Source organism: Cryptomeria japonica, chromosome 4 (assembly GCF_030272615.1).
Source record: "Cryptomeria japonica chromosome 4, Sugi_1.0, whole genome shotgun sequence".
Lineage (NCBI taxonomy): Eukaryota > Viridiplantae > Streptophyta > Pinopsida > Cupressales > Cupressaceae > Cryptomeria > Cryptomeria japonica.
Genome location: NC_081408.1, coordinates 306,829,035 through 306,856,479, shown reverse-complemented (window position 1 = coordinate 306,856,479; position 27,445 = coordinate 306,829,035). Strand labels below are relative to the sequence as shown.

Sequence of the window (27,445 nt, the reverse complement as noted above, 5' to 3'; positions counted from 1 at the left end):
ATGATTTATATGTTGGTACGGAGGTCGATTCCCTTGGAAATTTTGCTGAAAAGGGGGCTCGGCGGGAGACACCTGGGCTCTTTTTAGGTTGACAATCTCATTGGAGAAGGATCTTAGGAGATTCTTCATATCACTAACTTCAGCAACCAGAGAAGCGGTTTGGGGAGTAGGGAACGAATACATAGACTGCGGAGCGGACGTACTGGAAGTAGCTTCTTCTAAGACTTGAGTGGATATTTCAGGGAATACTGGCATTCTAGGGCGAGAGGCTAGCTTCCCAATGTCGATAAGGTTATTTTCAGCTTGGACTGCTATGTCAAATGCTTGCGGAAGAGTATTGCCTCCTAAATATTGAATCATCACTAATATGTCAGAATTGAAAACTTTTAAATAGAATACGAAAGCCATATCCGTCGGAGGGCGAGCAAACAAAGGTATCCTCTACCAGGTTTGTTGAAATCTCAGATTAAAATCAATTAGTGCTTCGGTCAGAGCCCTCTTTATTGTGATGAGTTGGTGCATCAAGGACGATCTGTCAGCTTTATCCGAGAATCTCTGAAAGAAACGATCTCCCAGCTGATCCCAATCTCCTATAGTGTTGGGGCCAAAGGATCTGAACCAATCCAAAGCTTTTCCCTTGAAAGAGGCTACGAGCAATCTTAGAGCCACATTTTGTTCAGTGATACCATGGGCAGTGCAGACAGTGGCTACATTTTGCAAATGCTCCCAAGGAGTTTTATGACATTCTCCTGTGCAAAACATAGTTTAATCGGCAAAATCTTAGATAAATGTACTCCCAAAGTTATTGGAATTCTAATAGAACAGCACAAAAAAAGACCATCACAACGTACTGAAAGAAGTATCACAAAGGTCGCAGGCACAATTTGAATAACCTTCTCCAGAAAACAATAATAGTTTTAAAAGGCTAAAATTCCTACTAAACAAACTTAATTGTTCTTCTTGAAAAGTTCTAAACCCCTACTAACAGGGAAAAAGCAAGCATAAATAGAGCTCGCGGCTCTACAAACAGCTCCCAAGCATGCCAAAAAGGCATAACCACCCCCGAACAGAAAACCATGCCGTGTCGCCCTGAAGATCACACCCAGCAAAACGGCCCCAAGACTTCACTCCCTGCCTGCAACGATCTTCATACTGTCATAAACCGAAAAGATTTTGCTAACAGCAGAGGGCAAGCTAGGAAACCCTTTCAAACAGAAATGCACCCGCCAAAACATGACGGTGTCAAGTAACCGTTTGCTTTGTGCGTTGAAATGTGGGCCCCAAAAAGAAGTCCAATCACCAACATCTCTCCATTTGTCACCGTCGCGCTACTCCAAAAACTAAACACCAAATACGGACCAGGGGAGTAACGCCGAGCTGACAATTGTCTTGTACGCCCTGCACTGCTGGAAAACTGAAAAGGCAAAATAAGCAACCCGGCCGAAAACCTTAGTTACGGGAAAATTAATGTGAACACCTCCCAAACAAAACAGCAACATATGATGAGGTTCAAAAGTTTCTTTTATGGTTATTGTGTTTCATGCAATCATTTTGGTCATAAGGCAACAAATTGTAGAGAACATGTGAGATATAATTAAGTTGGAACACATATAGAAGTACTAATGGGTTTTCAAGAAGGAACTATAATTCTTTTGTTCCATTGGTAGATCATAATGTCATTTGCTACAACTGCAACAACCATGGGCATAAAGCAAGATTTTGTAGTAGTAGTCTACTAGAACCCAAAGAGAACAAGGAAGATACCATGAACAAACACGAGGGAAAGTTTACAAAAGTATGGAGAAGGAAACAAGAGCAAGATAATGTGGAGGAAAAATCTATGAGTGTGCCAAATGCACTCCATGCACAAATTTGAGGACAAGATAAATTCAAGGAGAAATAATTATTGCAATAGCTTACAAGCTCTGTGAAGAAGACAATTCAAAGATAGATTGGCTGATTGAAAATAATAAGCATCTCATTGTCATTGATTTCAGAAAGGGGGAGAGTTACTGGAAAAAAGAAAATGATGTTGATGTCACAAAGTATTGTAAAAAGAGGGAGATTCTTTGTAAGTGTTGGGCATCCCTTTGTCATTGAAGTCAAAGGGGGAGAGTTACAAAAATTGGAAGCATTAGAGACAAGGGGAGCATTATGTTCATAACATTGTTTGATCACGAAGTTGACACCAATGATAAAAGGGGAGATTGTTGGAAATATTGTTGCCATTGATGTCAACAGGGAATTAATGTCAAGATGATTAAATATTGATATCAAAGGAGGTCTCGTCAGAAAACATTTACTGAGTTCCAAAGATAAATAATTAAATTTTATGGGCTGGCTGACCTCCTTGGTATAATAAAAACTTCGGGAACTAGAATAAATTCATTTATGTGAAAAAGCTAGCCAACCTCCTTGGTGAAACTAAACTAGAATTATTATTATGATATTGCTATCAAGGTTCAACTGTGTAGTTTTGGGTCAAACTCATTGACCCATGTTTCATGAGTAGTGGTTCACAAGAACCCATCTCTCATGAGAATGAATGGTCCACTTAGCACTCATTGCATCCAGGTGATGCTCACAGGGATGAAGCATTGGGACTTTCCGGGAGGTCACCCATCCCAGTACTACTCCAACTCAAGCGCGCTTAACCACGGAGTTCCCTCCAAGGTTAAACCCACTTAGCTTGCAACCCCATTTGCAAAACCTTCAGCAAGTGTTGTGCCTTATGAACCATTCATTATAGAGCCCCTTTAACTCATCAATTGATAAGTAGGACCATTCATTATAGAATTATTATTTTCATATGAGGCCGACCTCTTGGGTGAAAAGGCATGATTGGGGTATAAATTAAAGATGAAGTTAAGGTAAAGACATCAAGCAATTATCGAAATATCTTCCAAATATAGAGCAGAAGTATATTCTCCATCAGCAGATTTGTAGCAGACCCTCAAGGAGACTTATAGCAGACTTTTGGAGGTGATTTATAGCAGATTTAGAGCACACCTAAGAGCAGATTTAAGGCAGATATTCAAGGTGATTTAAGGCTGATTTAAGGCAAAACTTCAAGGTGATTTGCGAGGAAGATTCATAGCAGACCTTTCAAGGAGTTTTATAACAGACTTTTGGAGGTGATTTGCAGCAGATTCGGTGCAGACTTAAGAGCAGTCTTATAGCAGAATTTTGGAGGTAATCTATAGCAGATCTAGACCAGATCTAGAACAGGAAATATGAAGAGTATTGGAGATATGTGAAGAAGGTTAAAGCAGATTTGCAAAGACATTAAGAGCAGATTTATGAAAAGAGTTGGAGCAGATTTGTGAAGAGGTTTAGAGCAGTATTGTGAAGAAGTTGAAGTGATTCATAGCAGATTTAAGGCAGATGTATTGCAGGCCTATTGAAATTTAAGGCAGATTTATAAGGTGAATTTTTGCAGAAGAGATTGGTGCCTCCTCCCTAAAGGAGAGATTGGTGTCTCTCGCTAAGTAATATTACTATTCATATCTTTCTAAGGGAAGTTAAAAATCAATAGAAATCCACTTAGTCCAAACCTTAGTGATATAACTATTCAAACTTCTATAGCTGATATCAAAACCCAACTTCATAAACTTGATGTGTACAAGGGGCAAGGGACCTGTTGACGTGTTTTTTATGACAGCATCGAACACAGAGTAAAGTTACCAATGGTCACTTCACTCTCTCTTGATCAAAGTTTAACAGTATGCTAAGATTATGGAAAGTTCAAACGGCTAACTCCAAGGTTCCTTCATGCAATGGACGTGACTCAGTTGGCGAATGTGATTGCTGGTAATCCAAGGGGCCTTACGTTTGGATCATTCTTTCACTTCTTCACTGTGGTTGGAACTTCATCATCAGATATGGCAATTTTGTGATGTTGTTGCTTCAAACGAACTAAAATGAACTGAAAATAAAGGGGAAAGGGTTCATAAGGATCTAAATCTACTCCTAAGGGCAATGATATCAATGAAGAGTGCTCTGGTGGACAAATTCCAAATAAACCAAGCTCTGCTTCGCCAAGTTTAACTACAACTCCGCAAGAACCAATGCAATCTTTTGAGGATGTTGAAGGATTTTCAAATATAGAAAATGCATTTGAATACCCAAAACGGCGCAATCCAAACAACTATCCACAACTGAACTTAGCACAAATTTAGTGGCTCGGGCTAACTTTACACTGCAACTTACAATCAGCAAGATGAAAAAAGTATGAACCATGGAAATTCATCAGACACCATTACATTTTCCATTGAAATCAAAGCACTATACTACTTCTACTCTAAGTGAGGAAGGTGAAACCATGCAAGTTCTGAAGAAATAACTTAAGTGGACACCATCAAAGAACAATGTTTCATTGTTATTATCTCAAAAAACTTATCGCAACAATTTCATACAAATCTCCCCCCTTTACAAATGAGGGGGGTCACCCCTTTATATAGGCCTCAGGCCATGATTACATGCAAAACCCTAATTAGGGTTTTCCCTAAAAGATCCCCCACACATGATTCAACAAAGTGGGAATCAACAATTAATGCCCACTAAGCCCATATACAATAAATTCAAACAATCCGAGAATGGCATCCACTCGTGCATTAAATGCACTCCATTACATCAAATTTGCCCAAAATACCATGAATAATCCCATGCAAAAAATAAATGCCCATCATTCTCCATACGACGGCTACATGCGGCAAGAATCTATCATAAAATCATTAATATGGCGGCTACATGCAAAAAGATTCTTCATGCATTCAACATGCATCGACCAATCCACCACTTGGTCAAAATATTCCTACAATAAGTGCACCACCACGAAGCCATAAATGCACCATCACCTCCTAGACGTGATGGTCGCATGCAAAAGGAATCTGCTATTAATTCAATATGCGCTGACTTGGTTGCTACTAGGCGAGAAACCCCTGGAGAGAGAAAACTTCAGGAGGGAGAATCTTTAACTCTGGAAGCATTTTCTTGAAGTTTTTTTAACTTGCCTTGCTCTGGAAGAGCTTTTCAACAATTTTCCACCATCTCCTATTTTTTAGGGATCTTCCACAAAATTAGGGTTTTGGTCAAGGAGAGAAAAAATTCTCCTACGAATGCAAATCTACAAAAAAATTGAAATTCAAACGAGATTTGGTATCTAAAAATGGATTTTTCTAAAAATTTCCCGAGGGGATTTCTGCTTTTCCATTCCTCCTTGACCCTTGGATTTTCATTTCTTAGACAATTTTCAGTTTTCCAACTTAGGCGTGGAATTCACTCTTCATGGTGGAATTCATCATTTCCAAGCCTTGGAAGAATTTTCAATTTTCCTAACTAGGTATAGAATTTTGACTTTGATGGATGAAATTCTTGCTCTCCATGGATACCTCTGTTTGGTGCCCTCTTGACACTTTGGGCAGTATTCTGCATTCAGGGAGGAATTCATGATTTTTAACTTTCACCTTCGTTACCTCCCTTTGGCGCCTCCTTCCCTAGGGCGCTATTTCCCTTTGGTCAAGGAATTCAATGACTTTCAAATTTTCCTTGCCACTTGATTTTTGGTGCCCTCCACAATGCTAGGGCGGAATTTTACCTAGGCCAAGGAATTCACAATTTTTCCATCCCTCCATGCATGCTACATTTTGGCACCTCTTCTACTTCACGGGCTATTTTCCAAGGAAGGAGGAATTTCATGATTTCTACAAGTTGGTCTCATTCAATTTAAGTGGCATTTCAATATGTCTTTTTCCTTTCTTATACTTTTAAGTTATATTTAATATATATTGGCAGGATGTTTGAGAGTGGTTTCAGATCTCTAGGAATTATAATGCAATTCTAGGTTTTAGAAGATCTTTTAAATTTTCAGACAGTCAAATTTCAGGCCATTTCCGGATCAAGATGACATTTGTGGACTGATGTGAATTTCCAGACAGATGATTTTTTGAGCTTTCCATTCTTGGACTGGTTCCCATACTTAGCCAAATTTTGATCACACTTGTCTGCCTTCTGACTCTTCCAGATTTAGAAATGATCTTCAAGAACGTTCAGTCTTCAGCGTCCTCAGGGATGTTCAGTTTCCAATGTTTTCCTATGAAAAACCTGCCAAAAATAGATTTTCCCAAATAGTAAGTGTTTCAAAATGTTTGGGTTTGGACAAAATAGGTCAGGAAAGCACTTACTAAAAATAGAAACTTACTAAAAATAGAAATTACTAAAAATAGTAAATTTGTTTTTTGGCAAAATGAAGATATTCTGGGACTCAATAAAATCCCTAAAAAATAGGAACTTACTAAAAATAGAAATTACTAAAAATAGTAAATTTGTTTTTTGGCAAAATGAAGACATTCTGGGACTCAATAAAATCCCTAAAAAATAGTAACTTTCTAAAAATAGAAGATTGCTCCGTTTTGACTCAAATTTTACTAAGAGGTTCCTTGAGGGGTGTTGATTCCAATGATATGTTCAATTTTTCCAAAACCCTAACAGAAACCCCTAAAATCTAGGACTAAAGATAGAAACCCTAAAATTGATAAAACGAGCCCTAGACTTAACCAAATTCGCTCAAACGAAAAGCAGACTTAATCAATTTGACCCCCGACCACTCACAAAGCAGAGAGACTGACGAGATTGTTGCGAAAAGACCCAAAAAGCAAAGCCAAAAGACCGGAAGTGCCTAAAAAGTAGGGGGTCCCCATTTGCATTGGGGCGATGTGTGAAAACGTCACAATGAGACCATAATCAAGGCTAGATTACATTCAAGTAAGAAGGCCAATAGAGGTTCTAAATGATTCTTCAATTACCTAAATTATAAACATAAGGAATATATTTGAGCAATGCAAGATGAGATTGGAGAGGTTCATACAAACCCACAAGAAATTAAATGTATATTTTACAATTTTTATGAGAAGATTTTTAGAAACGACCCTCGCTAGCAAGATGAGACTAGAGAGGTTCATACAAACCTAGAAGAAATTAAATATATATTTCACATTTTTATGAGAAGCTTTTTAGAAAGGACCCTCACTAGCAAGATAATTAATATTAGAAGATATTATCAAAGAACACATACCTAAAAAAGGTGTATCATGAATATAGTTGATTTCTAGACTAATATCTTTCCATAGAAGACTTGGAGCATGGCCCCTAGTAAAATTTCGAGGATTGATGGGCCATTAGTTGCATTTTACCAAACAATGTGGCAGAATATTAAGGAAGATTTTTATCTTGTATACTTGGAAGCTTTGAAACAAGGTTTGTTAGAATCTAATACTAATAAAGGCCTATCAAGCTTCTTCCAAAGGGGTTAAATGTGGATTGTATCCTTGGATGGCATCTTATTACTTAACACCTCTTATGAAATTATTGTTAAAGCTTTAGCTGCAGTGATCAACCAAATGGCAAAAGGATAGTTAGAACTAAACAAACAAGGTTCCCAAGTGGCAAATTTATTCTTGATAACTTAATCAAGGCTTGGAAAACTAGTGAACGAGCACAAGAATCAAGGCAAAATGCTTTGCTAGTGAAGATAGATTTTGATAAAGCCTATGGCAAAATGCAATCGGGTTTTATCATCAAAATCTTGCAATTGTTGTGTTTTCTCCCAGAATATGTAAACAGATTCAAATGTTATTTAAAGATACAGATGCCCAATTGGTGATAAATAATTCATCGACCAATCTATTCCCCCTATAACAATCTATCAAGCAAGGCAAGTTTGTCCTTAATCACCATTCCTCTCTGTTCTTGTTGTTGATGCACTCGATTATCTGCTGCAAAAATATAATCAATGAGCTTGATCAAAGGTATTTCTATCCCAAACAATGCAATAGTTCTTTATTCACATTTTCTTGATGACAGTATGCTCTTCATTCTAAATTTTGAATCAAAAAAAATGAGTGTTTTGGAGGTTCTAAATTTGTATTGCCCCATTTTGAGATCAAAGTTAGCTTATCATAAAACTGAATTTCTCATGATCCAGTGTGATTTGATTCCACATTGGATTCCTAAATAATGGAAGCAAATCATGTAAATTTTGTGTCTCAAACCAGCAATCAGACTTTCAGTATTTAATTTCAGATTAACATTAAGTAAATGATAAGCAAGTAAACGAAAGAAAGAAAACAAGTGCACAAGAGACCAACTCAATTACCCTAGGAAAACCTCCAAGGAGGAAAAACCCAGCACTAAAGACCCATAGGTCTGATTATGTATTCAATTCTGAATTGCAACAATACAATACTTAGCTCAAATCATGTGACTCAGATCTGGGATCTTCAAACTGCACACTTGAATGAATCAGATCTGCCCCTTTTAATACACCAGGTCTGCTCTTTCATTACAACTGAATCTGCACTTTCAAGTTTGCTTCAGGTCTGCAAGTATGAGTCTCTCAAGTCTGCACTTTAATGCACCATCTAACAGCAATAAGGAGCACCAAAATTCGCTATATCTTCCTTGGATAAATTCGCCAAGTTCACTGATTATTTTCGCACACCAAGAGGCAGATGAATATCGCTAAGAGCATGAATGAATGATCGTTTTTTAACTTGCCAAATAGCCTTTATTTATATGGTGCATATACCCTTTCAAGTCGACTTATTTAAATATATATTTTGGCACCAATTTGATTTAGGTCTTTATGAGTGTGGCGTGTTCATTATAGGGCTGGCCCTATTTAGGAACACGCTATCTTCTTTGGTGTGAAGGGTCCAGCTCTACAAGTTACCCTTTGGCAAAAGGGCCCAGCCCTTTAGGGATTCGGATGTTGCCTTAGGCAATCTGAATACCCCTTTTCCTTAGCCTAGTTACAAACAACAAATCAGGCATGGACAGATTACTCAATACCTGGGTATTCCCTTTGGATTGGAGGTCACTCTTTATAATATGCAGATTTTGTTCATAACCAAGCTGAAAAACAAAATCTATACTTGGGAAAATGTAATGTCCCCTTTTGGAAGGACACTAAATCTTGCCCAATATACTTCAAAAATTATTGCAGGCTATGTATTTTCGGTCTGTTGTGGTAATTTGGACAGATTCAATTCGATGTTGCTTCCCCCTTTAAATGCACAGGTCTGTTGTTTATATCAATCTGATCTGCTGCCTATACTCAGATATATATGTGTATATGAGAATCCTTTCTATCCCATCAGGTCTGATTCGCTGGTTATTGATTTAATGTTTCCTCTTCTTTTCCTTCGATGCCTGCTTTATTATTGTTTGCAGATTTGTATGTGTTCTGGTCTCTTTGATAAATGTTCATATCATGATTTTCTTATGATTCTGATTTAGGTCTACTCCTAAATCTACTTTTAAATGCTTAAGATATTTTGTTCTATTCCATGGATCCTTCCTTCTCAAATGAAAACTTCTCCACCTTATATCCTCCAATGTGAGGGAGAGTCACACCACTGTTAATGGTCACAACCTTTCACAATTACCACCCTTGGAAAGGGTCACAACCTTTCATCATTGCTGCCCCTTTGAAAGAGTCAGTTCCTTATCTTCTTCCCATTAATGCTTCCTTAATTCCTTTGCTCCCTTCTTTCTTCCTTTTTTCCTTTTTCTCCCCAAATCAAGTTCTCTTCTCTCCCTTTTATATCTCATGTTTGAAGGAGACACAACTTTTCATTTCATGCCTTTGGACCATTCATTAACCTTAACTAAATTTTAATTATATTAATTTTTATTTTTATTCTTTTATATTTTAATTTATTATTATTATTTATTAATAAATCTTATTTCAACAAGGGGACATTACAGAAAATAAATTTCTACCATTAGCTGGCAAAATACAACTGGTGAATTGAATATTCTTGGCTTCTCATGTTTACTACTCCTTTTGCTGGATGCCCTACAAAAAAGGATATGATGACTGAAATGAAATATTTTAACAATTCTTGTGGACTAATTGGGACAAAAAAACTGGCTTTAGATCCTCTTCTTTTTTACATTGTATACAACCTAAAAATAAAAGTGGACTGGATATTTTGGATCCCAAGACACCAGGGACTTGTATATCAGCTAAATGGAAAATGAGAGTTGTGTCACGAAAAGATATTAAAATAATATTTTTTTTCATCTATAATGGTCATCTTAGTTGTCATCTTGAATTCTTTTTTTAGAGTCTTAGAGTTAGTCAAGTAGCCTATTTTTAGCGTTACTTGTAACTCCCGCTAATGATTGTTTCTTTTTAGAAACATCGTCTTGTAAGCTCTATTTAAAGAGCCATCATATCCTTTGTTAATACCTTGAATATTGAATTATCTAAACATGGTATCAGAGCGGGAGCGGGTCTAGGTCTAACTCCCTCACGAAGGGCCCAAGATTTTGAGAGGTTTTTCAAATTCTGCAATTTGGGTCAGAATTTCGTGGTTTTTTTTATGGAAAAAATATTTGGAATTTTTTTGGCAAATTTTATCAAATTCGTGGGTAGTTTTCGCAGAGTTTTTTTTTAAGGTATTTTCATGAGGGTTTTTTTAACCCGTCTTTTTATGTCTATTGGGCAATTTTTGCTGTTCAAAGGGTTTATGTTTTGCGTTTGTGTTTGTGACAGCAACATTTGTCGGCGGCATTTTTCACAAGCTGTGCAACCTAGTTTTGGGTCGTTTTTTTGGTGGCTTTTTTGGGTGTTTTTCACACGATTCTACGGTCACAAGTCTATGTTTTTCCAACGGCACATCTGTTCATTATTCAGGGCGTGATTTTTCGTGGTTCAATTGCAACGGCGACAGGTTTTTTTTTAATCATGCCACACGATCTTTGTTGTTTCCCCCGACCCTATGCGTAGGATTTTCGACGCGTGCTCTATTCATTTTTCCCCAACAACTATGCAATGGGTTTGTGGGTGCCAAGTTCGTGGTTTTTAGTGGATTTCCCATTTTTCTATCAGGATTTTGAGCTCTCTTTTTTTCTGCATGCAATGACGGGTTTGTCGAGTTTTTTGCACACAATTCCTTTCATGGCGACACTGTATTTGCTCATTTTCTGGTTGCATTTTTTGACTAAGTTACTAAATTATTCCGTGGGTTTTTATGGTTTTTCCTCAAAAATTATTTGTATGGGTTTTCACGATTTTTTCCTAAGAAATTGTTTTTGAGTTTTCACGATTTTTTTCCTAAAAAAATTGTTTGTTGGGTTTTGATCGATTCTTCTCCTCAAAAATCGTGTATCATCTATACTTCGCAATGTTCGTGTGGGGTTTTGTTATTCTTATTTTTTTCCACCAAAAAAACAATGATTTGCAACTTCAATTTCAGGGTTTGACAATTTTTTCCACAAAAATCATGGTTAGTCGCAATCTCTTTTGGGTCGCACCTAGAGTTGTTGGGGCGAACATCTGTAATCATGGTATCTTGCAATCTATTTTGGAGTTGCTGGAGTGAACAGTGCTCAATGCTCATCTAAAAAAGGCTTTGCCGATTTTTCCTCAAAATCGTGGTTTCAAGTTCTTTTTCAGCACAGTAATTCGTGTGTGATAGTTATGTGATTCACGTGTGAGCATTACATCAAGTTGGACAAATTCTGGTATTCTTGATCATTAACATTTTGCAGATCCTCACAGGATGTTAGTAACAACAGAGTGTTCTGAAGAGAAGGGGCAATCTTCTTTGCATTTGTGATCAAAAGACCTGCAATGTCCTTTGTAGGGTATTGAGTAAAATGACCATTAAGGAGGGTATTAAAATAATATTTTATTTATTCTATAATGGTTATCTTAGTTGTTATACTTAGTTGTCGTCTTAGTTGTCATCTTGAGTTCTTTTTTTAGTCTTAAGAGTTAGACAGGTAGTCTCTATTTTTAGCGTTACTTGTAACTCCTATTAACAATTGTTTCTTTTTAGAAACATCGTCTTGTAAGCTCTATTTAAGGACCCATCATCTCCTTTGTTAATACATCGAATATTGAATTATCTGAAGAAAAAAAGAACAATGGAAAATCTCGGTTTGTCACCATATTATTCTTGTTGCTATGAATAGCAAATGGTGGGGAGTTGGGTGGCTAGATAGCATCATTCTTGTTATAATCTATTTGAAAGACCTAGCAACAACTCTGCAAATTTCTAAATTGGATCAAGGATTCCTTGCAACATGATTTTAGTTTTTTGACTTCTTCTATTTGGTGGAATTGGCTTGTTCAATATCATAAGCAACTACTTGTTGTTACCTTTCCTAAACAATCTCATTATCTATCAAAAAAAGTTGTGCAGCAATTTGGTGATATTTGGGACTTCAACTCCCTTGATTGGGCTAACTGGCAAAACTCCAAAATATCATTTAGTTTAAACAATAGGTTTAAGGGGTTTGTGATCTTTGTGAAAATTTTGGTTCCTATGGATCTTCTTATGAAATTTGTATGCTTTTACAATGTAATTTCTTCAAATACTGGTTTTGACTGGAGAAATATCAGTTTTTTTGTTTCCCTTTAAAGAAGATCTATCTTAAACTCCTTCCAAATATGGAATTAAATCCAAGACAAAACAAAATGGAGTTGTAGATTTTGAGAAAACAAGTGGAAGAACTTTAGTGCTCAAAATTGAAAGTCTACAATGTTGGCAAAAGCTCAAATCCAACTTGAAAAATCCTGCACTACAAGCTTCCTATTGCCGATAGATTGAAATATTTGAAGATTCAGCCAGCCAAGAGTCCTTATTGTCAGCATACTAAAAGCTTAAAACATATTTTTTGGTATTTTTTGCGGCAAAATATATTGAATGTTATATTTGGTCATTTCCTTGCTATTTTTTATTATGTGTTCGGTTGGAAAGAAGTTATTTTGGGTAATGGACTTCATAAAAATGCAGTTGTTGATACTATGAAACAAATTATTTTGCTTCACATACAAAAAAAGTAGATGTTTAGCTATGTTTTCTAATCATTCGATTTATCAAGAAGTAAAAATACTAAAATTTTACTATGACATCATGTTACAATTTGTCACTCAGTGTTCTCAGCTGAAAAAAAAATGCTAAATACAAGCAGCTTTTGGAGGTGATTAACGCCAATTTTTGCTCCAGAACTTATTTAAATTTCAATTTTAATTTGTGCTTCAGCTGTATTTTTTTAAGAGTATGCTCCTGGATCAGCTTGTTGATTGCTCGGAAGTTAAAAGTTCGGCTCAATCATATTTCTAGAGGGCTGTGGCTGCTGTTGTTACATCCTAGTCTGGATGTTCATGTAGAATTTCTTAATACAAGTCCTCCTGCTATTCTGTAGAAAGTTGTTTAATTGTCCTTGGGCTATGCATCGTAATTACTTGGTTGTTTTCTCTTTTTCATGGCAGTTCCTTTTTAAACTGCTATTTTTTTTTTAATCAATAAATCAAAAAAGTATTACAATGCTATAACATGTGAAAACAGCCATAAATAAATGCACGTATTCGATGCCTTCATTTAACAAATAACAACAGAATTGTTTTAGACTGAAATTAAACACAACAAAAAGTTTCACGGCCGGGTACAGATTCCCACAATAAAAAGTCACCATGCGAAGTGATTTACCTCAAGATTCTGCAAAAATTGTGTCGTGCTGACAAATCCAATGGAAAAAAATTGGCAGAATTTGCAGGATAAATATTACGAAACCCTACCAAAGCGGAAGTTTTAAAAAATTTGACGAACCAAAACCAGTCTCGCTGCAAATGCTGCTTCTACTCAGAATAATGGAAATTAAATTTAAAATATCAGGGTTTAGGGCTCTTTAAATATCGGTCGGGTTTTAGAGCTCCAAGTTATGAGCCGGAGAAAAGTTTTTGCATCCTTTTACACGAAAATATTAGTTACCGGTGGCGAGTTTTAAAAAAAAAAAAAAATTTAAGTGCAATAAAGATTATATTGTTTTTGTTTTTTTAATTGATATTGAGGAAAAAAATTAAATATTCAAATATATTATATTGAATATAGACAGTTGAAAGGTTCTAAATGAGCCCACTAGGGATCAAGTCTTGTTGAGTGCATGGCTCCGACATCTTAAGGAATGAGGTCTGGATCGTGCCCCGGGCGAATTTGACGGAATGGATAAGAGCCAAAGAGGTGCAGCGTATTGACTCGTGCCCTTGTATCGGGTGGCAAAAACTACTTTGTGAACCTCCATCAAAAATATATATATATATATATATTCTTCATAAATTTCATACTTAATGAAATATGTAATATAATTTATCAAATCATCACAATAAATAAGTATACATCATTTATATATGTAATTACACTAAAGAAAATAGTAATTGGGTATTTATGATCAATTTCATGATATCTAATATAATTTATCACATTATTATTATTATAAATGATTATACATATCATTTTTATACAAAAGTATAATGTACATCACATTAAAGAAACAAGTGCTTTGAATTATTGTATTTTAAAATTTTAATATTTTAATTATACTTAAGTAATATTAACTATGACTCTCACTTCAAGAAAATAGTATTAATAATTATAATATAAATACTATAGTGAAAATATACTTTTTTAAAATATATTATAATTTTGAATTATTATTATTTTAATTATTTTTATGTAATATTAATTATGACTCTTACTTCAATAAAATATTAATAATTATAATATATATCATAAACACTATTGTGAAAATATACATTTTCTTAAAAGTATAATCATAATTTAACTAAAATATATATTTATAATTATAATAATAAAATTAACCATAAACTTAATAATCAACATTTTCTTAAAAGTATAATCATAATTTAACTAAAATATATATTTATAATTATAATAATAAAATTAACCATAAACTTAATAATTGATTATTAGTTTAAGATTATATTATTTTAATTCTATTTATGTAATATTAATTGTAATTTTTTAAATAAAATAATTATTAATAATTATAAAATTATAAAATATAAACATTAGAGTGAAAATAGGTATTTTTAATGACTAAATGAAAATATTTAAATTTATATTAAAAGCTATCAAAATATTTTGTACATATTAAAATGATAAAAAAGATCATTTTGGAAAAAAATATACAAAATTATAATTATAAAGAATACATACAATAATTGAGTTGATTTTTTTTAAAGAAATACTTGTTGTGTAATGCTTGTAATGAATAAGTTTCATTTTTTATTTAACTTAATTTAAATATTGTTAATCAAATTCAACAGCTAATTAATGTTATTACCTTTGAAAAATTAAAAAAAATATTAAAATTTATATATCTATAAAGAAAAATCACTATGTACAATATTAAAAATTAAAAAATTAAAAAAATTAAATTAAATACATATTTCTTTTTTAAATATAAAGAAATCTAAAAAACCTAAAAAATCTATCATTCCTATAAATTTGCTCCTATAACACCAAAAAATTTAAACCAATGATAAATAATGTCACAATATATTAAGTTTAAAAATATAAATCTCAATTAGATAATGAGAGGGAAATGTTAGATAATTAAATAAATTTTGAAGGAAAAATGGCAAAAGGAGCAGATAATAGAGCTAGACGGCACAATGAGCACAAAGGCAAGGTGTGAGTTAGAGGAGCATCCCAAAGAGGCAAGTGAATATTGACATATGGGGAAGGGTTTCCTATAAAACTTCTATTTGCGACTAGAGCCAATTCGAACCCAGTTGGCATTGGGAGAAAGGGACAAGAGTTCAGGCGTAAGGCATATATCTAGAGAAATTTATTGAAGAATGTTAAAATGAGTGACAAATGTAATGGGGGCAAAGGTATAGAGAAGTTGCAAGTGGGCCAAAAAGAAAGATTGTCTATCCTACAAAGCCACATAGCAGCAAAGGCTTTTTGTTATCATTGAAGATCATTGCTTCATTCATGGATCATCTCAAGGATTGGGCCATGTTAGTCAAAATGGTGCGGAGATGGTTGCCCTAGCAACTAAACTACGAAATGGTAGAAGATCTCTTTCAAAGGTAGGATAAGCATCCAACCCCTCCTTAATTACTTCTTTCTTATTGAATGCATAAATTCTTCCCTAAAACAAGAGATCCTCTATGGAAATCCTTTATTTTTTTAGGGACCTAGTTTTCATTTCTTGGACTGGATCCTGAATTTCAATTGGTTTAAATACAAAATTAAGAAAACTCCAATGTGGATTTTTCTTGTTGGTCTTCTCGTGGAATATTAGAATATTGATGTCCTAATTAAGATAAGTGATGCCCTTAGCTCCTTTTTAGGGGTACATGATTTTTTCAATGGAAAATCAAGATCTGTGGCAGATGTAAATGTGGAAATTATTATGGATCTAGAGGTTTTGGAGGAATTAGAGATTATCTCTTAATATGGAAGGTGGTATCAAAAGGCAAGGAGTTAGATCTAAGGTCGATGCCTTTAGAGAAAGACTATTCAAGCAAGAAGTTTTAGGCTGGCAGTAAAGACTAAAATCACAAATGAGGGGAGGAGTAGTTTGGGGGCTTTTAAGGCTAATGAGGGATCACCTTCAGGGAAAATCAACTCAAATCAAACTACTAAGCTCCAATAGATTGTAGAGGAGGAGAAGTTCGATTAGGGTTTGGAGAAAGGGAAAACTCCATTGCTAGAAAAAGAGTTGAGAAGAGTCTCAAAAAAAATGAGATTTTAGATTACTAAAACAGGTGGACAGAAACCCTAGTGTGTCAAAAGGTTTTTTATCAATCCTAATCAAATATACAGCCCATGTTGAGGATGTATGTCCCTTTGAGGCTCCAAAACCACATCCAGAAATAAAGGAAGATAAAACCCAAAGGGAGGTTTTGGACGTAAATTAGTAGGCTCCTAACAAATTAGAACGGGGTGGAGACCTTCAGGTGGCTAACTAAATTGAGGTAGATTTTTTGAATCTTGACATGGGTGATGGTTTTTTGTAATTGGGGGCAGTTTGTGAGTTTTTTGGTATCATTGGTTACCATGCCAAGGTAGTTGAAATAGATCCATCCTCAAACCATAATAATCATTGCAAGAAATGGGATCTTTTGAAAGAGTTGTTAGAGGATGGAGAGGTACAAGAAGCAAAGCAAGAAATCCTATTTGGGGGTGTTGACCAACTAGTGATAGATGTAGAGATGTCAATTGATCTAGATAAATTAGGCACTATCAAACTCTATCTCTTAAAACAAATCCAAAATATGGAAAAAGCATGATTAAAGAGAAAGGCATGAAAACTTTACAAGAGCTCAAAAGTAAAGATGGAGAAGTAGAAGATCAACTCAAAATCGCCATGTTACTAAGATAAGAAAAGGGAGTCCCCTTACCCAAGGGTCATGATGCTCTTTTATTGGAATGTTATGAGTTAAATGCCCCTAACAAGCAATGCTTGGTCAAGCGCAAGTTAGGGATAACAAAGGCAGATATGCTACTTATCCAAGAAACTAAACTAATCAAGTTAGAGATGGATCTTTTTACTAAGAAAATCAAGAACTGAAAAATAGAGGCAAATCAATCCAATGGTGCTATAGGAGGTTTACCTATCCCTTGGAACCCTTCTTCAATGATATTTGAGAATTGGCAGAAGATAAACAATGGTTAGGTGGTCTAGTGCATTTCCTCCCATCAAACTCGCACTTTTTGTTGATAATTATTTATGGTTCAATTGTTTTCCTCAAGAAGAAAGAACTCTGGATGAAGTTGGATGGGTTTCTTGCTGCCAATCCCTTCTCACATAACATTATTAGAGGATATCTTAATTTTATTTTACATATATAGGATAAGAGAGGATGGATCCAAATATTTAACCTAACACATAAAGACTTCAAGGATTGGGTGGTTAGAAACTATCTACTAGAGATCTTGGTTTGGGAAATGGCTCCTATACTTGGAATAACAAAAGGTTAGGGTTCAGTAACATTGCAAAAAAGTTAGACAAATTATTTTTTTGATGGAACTTGGCCACCTTCCCTTTTGGTTTAAAGGGTTTTATTTATCCTTCTTCTAACTCGCATCATTGTCTAATCTAATTAGTTCTAGTGGGAGATAGGAAACCCTTCAGATGCCCATTTAGATTTGAGAAATGTGGATGCAACATGTGACCTTATTTGATCTTATTGATACTTGGTGGTTGGAGGAACAATTTTCATAGTCCAATCTTTTATGCCTTGTTTCAAAGCTTAAAGTGATTAAACAGAAGCTCATCTAGTGAAACAAGGATCATTTTAAAAACATCTTTGAATCCAAAAGTGTTTTAGAAGGGAAACTCATTGTCCGACATGAATAGGTATTGAGAAATGGGATGGATCATAATAGCTTTATGATGAAAAGAGACCTTTTGAAATCCTATGAAGATATTTTTGGCTAAGGAAGAAGTATTTTGGAGGCAAAAATAGAGAGAGACTTGGTTGACAGAGGAGGACAAGAATTTAAGTTTTTTTTTCACAATGTGACTAAGTAGTGTTAGGATATAAATATAATCTCAAAATTGAAGCAACCAGGTGGTTCTTTCATTAAAGAAACAGTTGAGATTACTAACGAGTTTGTTGCATATTTCTCTAGTCTCCTAAACACTTTGGAAGGACCAGACCTTCAGGCTTAGCTAGACCTTATTAGACGGATTCCTAAATTGATACAGAGGATTAGAATGGACCCCTAAATGCAAGCTTCACTAAGGAATAAATTGAAGGAGCCTTATAATAGTTGCATCCTAACAAATCCCTAAGGCGAGATGGCTTTCATATAGGCTTCTTTCAAAAATATTGGAAAATGGTGGGCTTGGAATTGGTGGAAGCATTAGAGTCCACCAAGAACCCAGGTAGATTCTTGAGGGAAATCAATACTTCATTATTCTCATCCCTAAGAAGAAAAATGTCGATTCTCTAGATGAATTTTGACCAATCTCCCTTTGTAACACAATATATAAAATATTGGCAAAGGTAATGGTCAATAGATTGAAGAGGCTCCTTTTGAACATCATTGTTAGAAGAACAAATTGGATTTGTTCCTAGGAGATCCATTCTATATGGTATCATTATTCCTCAAGAGGTCGTCTATTTAGCCCAAAACAATAAGGCTCCTAGCATGCTCATTGAGTTAGACATTAAAAAAAACCTATGACAAAGTTGATTGGTGTTTCATGTGTAAGACTTTAAAGGCCTTTAGATTTGACAAACAATGGACTAACTAAATTTTCAACTATATTTGTAGCCCTAGGTTCTAAGTTATGGTTAATGAGACTCTCATGGGTTTCTTCGAAGCTTCTAGGGTTGAGGCCCCCTTGTCACCTTTCTTGTTCATTATCATGGTTGAAGTCTTAGGAAGAGCCTTCAAAAGTGCTCAATATTCTAGTTTAATTGAGGAGATTCAAGTGACTAGCACATTACAAGCTATATCTCACCAACAATTTGTTGATGATATAATTTTGTTTGGGACCGCAAAGAAAATAGAAGATCTACATTTTTAGGAGATCTCAATTAATATGTTAAAGCCTCAAGTCAGGAGATCAGTAAAGAAAAGTCAATTTTTTTCTTCTTTATGGTTCTTCCTATAAAGGAAGCAAAGATCCTAAGTATTTTAAACATTAAAGTAAGCAAATTAAATTGTAATTATCTAGGTTTGCCTTTGGATAAAGGATTAAGAACTACCAAACTATGGGATCCCTTAGGAGATAAAATGGATAAGAGAGCCTCATCTTGGAAGGGTCGATGGTTATCTTGGGCTAGCAGTATTGTCGTGTTAAAATATATGATTTTGATAATTCTTATTTACTTGTTGTCTTCTCTTTCACTCTTTGTGGGAGTAAATCATCTATTGATCTAGAAAATGAGAAGATTCTTTTGGAAAGGTCTTGCTAAGAAAGACAAGGTGGCCTTGATCTCTTGGGATAATGTTTGTAGGGCTAAGGAGTGAAGGGTGTTGGAATCCACAATCAACTTTGCCAAAATAAACCCTTGAGAGCTAAATTTGTGTGGAGGATGGATAAAGAACCTCAACTTAAATGGGTCAAAACTCTCCAAAAAAAATTTTGGTTAACAACAATCCAGCTGACATTTTCAAAGTTATGAATCCTTGTCGTGGATCTCGGGTGTGGAATTTCATGCTTAGTTGTAGGTCAATTGTTACAGATTACCTTTCATGAGACATTCACGATGGAGGCTCAATATTATTTTGAGAAGCTTCTTAGGGGGAGGGGGGGAAGGGGGGTTATCCAAACATTGATAACATGGTAGTTGCAGACTACACCAAGGCTTTCTTGAAGCAACACTAGGATGCATTGTTAAAGATTATGTAGCATTCATCAATGATGATCCCTTGTTGGGTTGGTATTGGAAGGATTTTCATTCCCTCCCTCTTCTAGAGGATGAAGTGAATCGACTTAAGGGGTATTGATGGGCAAAACTATGGTGTTTTGAAGGGGTTAGCACAAATTGATTTAGGTTGGGTTGAAGAATAGTTCGTTCAATGCCAAGGATGGATATAGGATGGTGGCAAAGGTAGATCTTCAACTAGGAGAAAATACTTTGATTCGTTTATGTTGGAGAAAATTTTGCTTGCCCAAGGCCAGATTCTTTATCTGGGTTATGATCCAAGATAAAATATTAACTACAAACAAGTTCAAGAGGATGGGGTATGAATGTCAGTCAAGATGTGTTCTTTCTAGGTGAGAAGGGAAGACAATTAACCATCTTTTACTTGGTTGTCCCTTCACCCAAATTTGTTGGAGGTGGTTGTGTGTTAAGTTGGGGTGGATCACCACCCTCCTAAATGACATTATGATCCTCTTCAAGGGGTGATTGCTTCTTCATAGGTCTTCCCTCTTTGGCTTCCTATAGATCTCAAACCCTTCCCTCTTAATCTGGGAAAAATGGAAAGAACAAAAACATAGATTTTTTGAGAAGGAAATCTCATTATATAAATTGTCAATAGTAGATCTACTCTACACCTTAAGAAGTATGCTCAATTCACTGATTTGGATGATATAATACAATTCAATTGGCTTGGATTGTGGATCCCTTCCTTTGGAGGCATGGGTGGAAGTGCAATGGACTCAATTAGAATGCACATGACATGGGGTCCCTCAAAATTTGGGTGGTTCAAACTGATTGGTGCCTCTTGTGGTAATCCTACCCCCTCTAGGGTTGGTTGTATTATAAGAATGTGGGAGGGTTTGGTAATTGACGGGCTCAAGATCCCTTTGCAGAAATATACCAATGTTGTGGCTAAATTAAAAGCATTAATTCAAGAGTTACTATTTTAAAAAGATTTGAACATTCCCAACATGGAGATAGAAGGCGATTCTTTGTGGTGAGTGCATTGAAAAGTACGATGAACTAGAAACTTGGTGTGTTGGTGGATAGGATAATGGATTTTCTTCGATTTATTGATACTTTCACTATAAATCACATTTATCGTGAAGCAAATAGAGATGTCAACAGATTAGCCAGCTTAGTCACACGGACCAATTGGGTTTGGGTGACACACTAGTGGCAGTCGATGGAATATGTCCTATCTGTTGCATTTTGTACTACTAGCATTAAATTTTGAGCTTCTTATGGTCATTTATTGGTACCTTGGAAGTTGCGTTATTTAAATTTATTTCATTCTGTATCTTTTTCACAATTTGGTGTCTAGATTTTAGGAGATCCAAACATTGGATTAGTATAAATTGGCATAAACATGACCTCTTCTTAGCATCGGTTGGACAAGACATTTACGATCTCTCATATCTTGGCAATTACGATGTGTGGGGAGTAACACAAGTTCTCCTATAAGTAAAACATTGTAGATATTCTTGCTCATAAGCTTCAAATATGGAGATGTCAATTAAGCTTAGAACTCACAAGAGACAAATGTCATTTCTTGGTTTCATCAATGAGCAACAACTACAGGTAGCATGCACTTTGAAAAGTTGTTGTCTATGGAATTAATCAAGATGGTGTTGGGTAGAGAGTTCTTGCACTCGACCAATAGATACCTATTAAATACAGATATTACTTCTTACTTTCTTGCATCACTACTTGACCTAGGGGAGCCCAAGTTTTAATCGTTGTTGTTGCTCAAGCATGTGCTCAAGGCAAAAAAATTATTGAACATAGACAATATGGTCTTATTTGAACGAGGCATTGGGATTCCTTGGCTTGACAACATTCCAAAGCTATTCCTACCTAATGTGGAAGTGACAAAGCAACCATTTCTACTCACAAATTAGAATGCCATAATTGTTGGGCCACAGTAGGGAAAGAGTTTTTAAATCATGTGGTGGGAATTGTGATGGAAGAGAATGAGGCCTAGATGGAGAGAATAGTGAAGGTGGTCTGCTAAAATGACTTCTATCACAAGGAGTGAATGAATCACCTCTACTTTTTTGTCTTTTTGTTGGTCCCTCCTTAGTGCGGTCTAATGGTTTGTATCTTTGGGGAGGTTTCTTAGGTCTTCGTTGTAGGTGAGTCGTTGGGGTTGGGTTTTGTTGTATTTAACAATGTTGAAAGATGTATCTGTCAACTTGTGACTTTCTTTGTCATATGATGATTGGTCCTTCTAGGATGGATTTTGGGTTAGGTTAGGATTAGCTTGTATTTAGAGGTTTCTATTTTGCTAGGGTGGCTTTTTCATTCAATTGCCAACCATAATTATTTTTGGTTAGTTGGCATGTTGGTCTCTATGTAAATTTTTATAATTTTAATATAATTATGTGTTGGGTGAAAATTTTGTAAACTCAAGGATGTTTACAAAATGTGGATTTCATCATAATATGTGAGACAATCTCTTAGAAGGCAAGATACAGTCCCTCCTATTTATAAGAGAAGGCTCCCCCTTTTCTACTACAAACTATATTTAATATTAATCTACCTTATAACTTTACACTAATCCAGGATGATGCAATTACTTCACTTTCTTTTTTTTAGAGTAAGTACTTTCCAATTCTCTATCTAGAATGGATTTATTTTCTTAAGACTAAAAACAATTTCTCATTTGCATTAATACTAAAATCTATGCTAATTAAGAAGCAAAGTTTCCATAAGAATACATATCCTTTCGTTGCTCCTCTTTTCACAAAATAACTAATGGGATAGGAAAGTAACAATGAAGTTCGAAGTCTTCTTTTAATTACTATCCTATCAGCGTCTTACAAATAACTCTTTTTCTAACATTTTTTTTTAAATAACAACTAAAGCTTAAAGTCTATAGGTTGCTATTCATATACAACTTATCAATAAACATTTAAGATAATAAGCACAAGCTCAAAGTCTTTAAACTATTACCCACACAAAGCTCCTATACTCAAATTATCAAAGTAACACAAAGTCTACTTATATGAACTCAAACTATTCTTCAATATCTCAGACAAATAACACTGCTCAGCTTAAATTTTTCAAGAACATAAAACATAAATGACATAATAACATCTATATCATACACAAGATTGATTCCAACACAAAGTTTGAAAGCCAAACTTATATTCTCTTATATAAGCTTGCAAATTCACAACATGAACACAAAATCTTACTTTGCTTTTCACTTCGACAGAGTTTTGTTGCATAAAATAAAGATGCTAATTACAAAGAGAAACCTCATATATATAGAAGAGGTGTGATGAGAAAAAATAGGAAATGTACAACTAACTTAAGACTAAGTCAAAGAAATAATTAGATTTGACTTAAGATACATAGACTCCTAAATGCAAAACTATTTTCTAAAATGACACTTGAAAATGTCAATGGAAACTACAAAATGGCACTATCTTATGAATGTATAAAATGACTAAGGGGTGTTCCATTTTGTGTCTCGTCATCTCCATCTTTCTTCAAAAATTATTCATACTTTTGAAAAGAAACTTGGATTTCAACATCATTCAGTTCATCTTCATAGCCAAAGATAACTTATATTCTAGTGAGTGAATTTTCCAATAAGGTGCATTCCTTCTTAGATCTCTTTAAAAGAGAGTCCAGATCATCCAAAATCACTTGAATTTCTATCAACTTGTCAAGTGAGAAAATTGAGAAGTCTTCTCGCTCAACCTCATCTTGATGAATAAATTGAAAGCCCGAATAAACAAATCCAAGGGTAGTAATCTTTTCTCTTCATCAAACATTTTACAAGGAAATTATGTGATCTTGGCTAGGATTTATTTTACAGTACCAAGTGACTAGTTTTCCTAGCCTTTTTGATATCTTCAATCAATTATTCTCAAACTTCCATTCTATGTTTCAGAAGTTTTTTATGTTGCACATAGAATTTCCTTAAAGGAACGATATTATTGTCAACAAGAACATCCTAAGAAAAATCTCTCAATTTGAGTCATGCTTCGAAACTGTTTTCATGTGTTTCAATACCTTGTGTCAATGTCTCGAACATGGTATCAAATTCATATTGAACACCCTGAATACTATCAATCAACCTGGTTGTTGAAGTCAAAAGATGTGTCCCTTGACTCAGCATCCTGTCCATCCATTCACCCACTATAGTACCTCTTGAGGTGAGCTTCTCAACTTGCTTGATGGATATTTCATCAATTGATGAAGTTACTGGCTCAACTATCTCAGTGGACTTAGTAATTTTGACTAAAACATTGGTAAGTAATTCCACCTGAACCTTGAGCTAATATTTCTTAGCATTTTCCTCATCATATTTGACAATGAGAGATCAGAAGGCCTCTTGTGCATCCTGCTTGGCACCATCATGAGTTTATTTGCCAAGATATATTCTTTTCGCAACATAATCTTATACTCGAACTTCATCTACACTCTTATCCACGGGAGGTTATGCAATCTCAACATACTTATCCCTGGTCTGGTCAATTCTTACTCTTGAGATAGTTTTGGCCTTCTTGGTATATTTCGGCTTCACAATGACTCGTTGAAAAAAATTAAACTCATCGGGAGAAATTACCTTTTTCTTTCTTTTAGGGGAATTTGTAAGAAACCATGGGGAAGTACAAAAACATTTTCAAAACCGAAAAATAGTGTTTGAGATGTAATCCCCTAGCCTTGAGAAACAACAATTAATATAGATGAAGTAGAGGTAGTAACAACCACAACTGAAGGATTCTCAATAGATGGCTCATTCTAGGCTTGGAACCAGTTTCTACCAATAACTTATCAAAATCATTAAGCATATTGGATGTTACTCTATGCGGGAAATGAGGGTGACATAAGTGTAAAAGTATGATTCAAAAGGCTCACACACCAATGAGACTCTTGGTGCAAGTTATAGGAACTATATCAAAATAGCTCAACTTCCCAAGGGGTGTCCCATTGTTCTCTATCTCACAGGATCCCTAAAGTCAATGTCTTTGCTCTCAGATCACTAAGAAAAGTGACTTAGGAATGACAACTCCAAGAACGAGTGATGTTTGATTATTATACATGAATGCATTCCTAAGACATGTATGATATTGAAACTATGATGATAAAGCTAGCATAAAGATGATGATAAGATTTAGCTAATTATCCTAGCAATGATATACTAGTCTAACATGAATATTCTATGATATTAAAATATTTCTAAATGTTTATTAAGATGATTTATCAAAGAGAGGCTAAAATGCTTAGTAAAATGACTGTAAGCTTGATGCATGAAAACTTCTATATCAAAATGAGAGAATGAGAACTCTATTTATAGGGAAAATAGGGCAATGGATGGTCAAGATTGAATAATCTTAATAAGGGCCAGGATTGAAATTTAATCAATCCATGTTCATAATTCTCACCAATGAAATGGTGACAATTGTCAACAAAAGGCTGCTTGAGAGGGGATGAAAGAAGCATTAAATGCTTGAGAAGACATGAAAGTTACCGTAGGAGGTAAGGGTTAAGGTTATACTAAGGTTATCCAATGGATAAAGCTTTTACCCGAGAGGTAAACTCTCGTGCAAGGGTTAAAGGGATAACCAAGGTTAAAGCCATGAATGCTTGATGAGACCCTTGGGTTAGATGAGGGTTGAGTTAGAGAGAAAGTCTCTAATCATGCAAGAAGGTTGAGTTAACCATTAATGGTTATGTAAGACCCTTAAATGGTTTGGAAGACTTTGAGGGTTAACTTGTTGAGGACATAAGGCCTTTAATGGTTTTCAAAGACTTTGAAGACTTTGAGAAGTGACTTCTCTTTGCTTAGGATTGTGACAATAATTAGAAGATGGATTAGGCTAAATTGGAAGTGATTAGAAGAATCTAGAAGGAGGTTTAGAAGGCAGGTGGGAGATGCAAGAAAATGCAAGAGGGGGATTTTAAATAAATAAATTAGATTTATTTATTTGCAATGATTAATTTAATTAAATGTAAATTTAATTAAAAAGGGAGAAAGGGGAATTAATTAAATAAAGTGATTTATTTAATCAAAGGCTAGAAAAGGTTTAGGTGAACTTAATTAAATAAATTGAGTAATTTATTTAATCAAATAGATGAATATGAAGAAATTAATTAAATAGAATTTTATTAATAGGGGGAACGAGGTTAAAATGAATATTAAATATTCACTTAGGAAAGTGGTCAGATTTATACGTCTACAGTTACTTCTAGTGGAGAGGAAAATACATTAATAATGTTATCTTGGGTAATTTCTAATGTGTTAGTAGCCTTAAAAAATTTGTTAAAAAACTTTTTGAGGGCTCAATGAATAAATCAAAATTGTGTCCCAACATGAATTTAAATGTCCCTTTGGCAGGCATGTTCTTTTTTATCATTGACCTTTTGTTTTGGTCACCTATTGTTTAAGTCACTTTAACATGAGTTCTTTATTATTGGAAACGGGCCCTTAGTTCCTAACGTCTTTTCTTCAATTGGTAACTTTAATATTTAATTTACCTTAATCTTTGTTCCCCTCCTACATGATGTCCTAGAGACTTGAATCAAAGCACGTGATTTTACTTGTTTTAAAGTCGGCCTTGCTTTTGAGACGTCTTTTGTGTATGTTGAGTTGTTGTCTAGTGTGGCGGTTAAACAATGTTCCAAAGAAGAGCTCAACACATGGTGAAGGTGCTTTTCTTATTTCACTATCACAAGTCGTGCCACAAAAGATTAAGAACACGGAGTTTGGTGAACTTTTTGTTTCTAGTTCAATGAGTATTCAAGGAGAATGATTATAGAAGTAATATGAAAAATTCACTCAACACTCATTGGAGGCATTTTCTTCATTTCAATGAGCTTTGAGTAAAAAAGGATGAGGTGCTCTATCAACTGATGAAAATGGGGTCTAACATGTCAGCTCAACACACAAAGAGGCACAAAGGATGGCTTCAACGAGTTCCAAGCATAAAAAAGAAATGTTAGAGATACACGTGGATTTGAAAAAAGCTCAAAAGGAATGACATGTGGGGATCAAGTGTCAAGTCGAGCCTTTGTGGGCAGTGATATATGTGCTTAAATCGATAGATAAGAATTGAAGATATTGACACAAGGAATATTATAATTCATGAAGGTGGAAAACGTGAATTTTATGATCAAAGGACATGAAGATCACATCAAATCACTCACAAAAGTATAGCTCTAGATGGGACAAATAGAAAGCCTTGTATGCAACAAGACCAAGGGATTCAAAGCGGCGGT

General features: G+C 34.8%; 1 protein-coding gene across 3 annotated transcripts in view; it reads right to left on the bottom strand.

Moving 5' to 3' along the window:
• The window catches only part of LOC131052122 (uncharacterized), a 184,223-nt gene extending 170,469 nt beyond the window's left edge, over positions 1–13,754 (bottom strand). Inside the window, exon 1 of one of the 3 annotated variants that reach the window (XM_057986722.2) lies at positions 13,503–13,754. The gene's annotated coding sequence lies outside the window, so the exon portion shown is untranslated. The remainder of the gene's footprint in view (positions 1–13,502) is intronic. The other 2 variants (XM_057986721.2, XM_059219807.1) reach the window with 2 other exon arrangements.
• Positions 13,755–27,445: the final 13,691 nt, after the last annotated feature.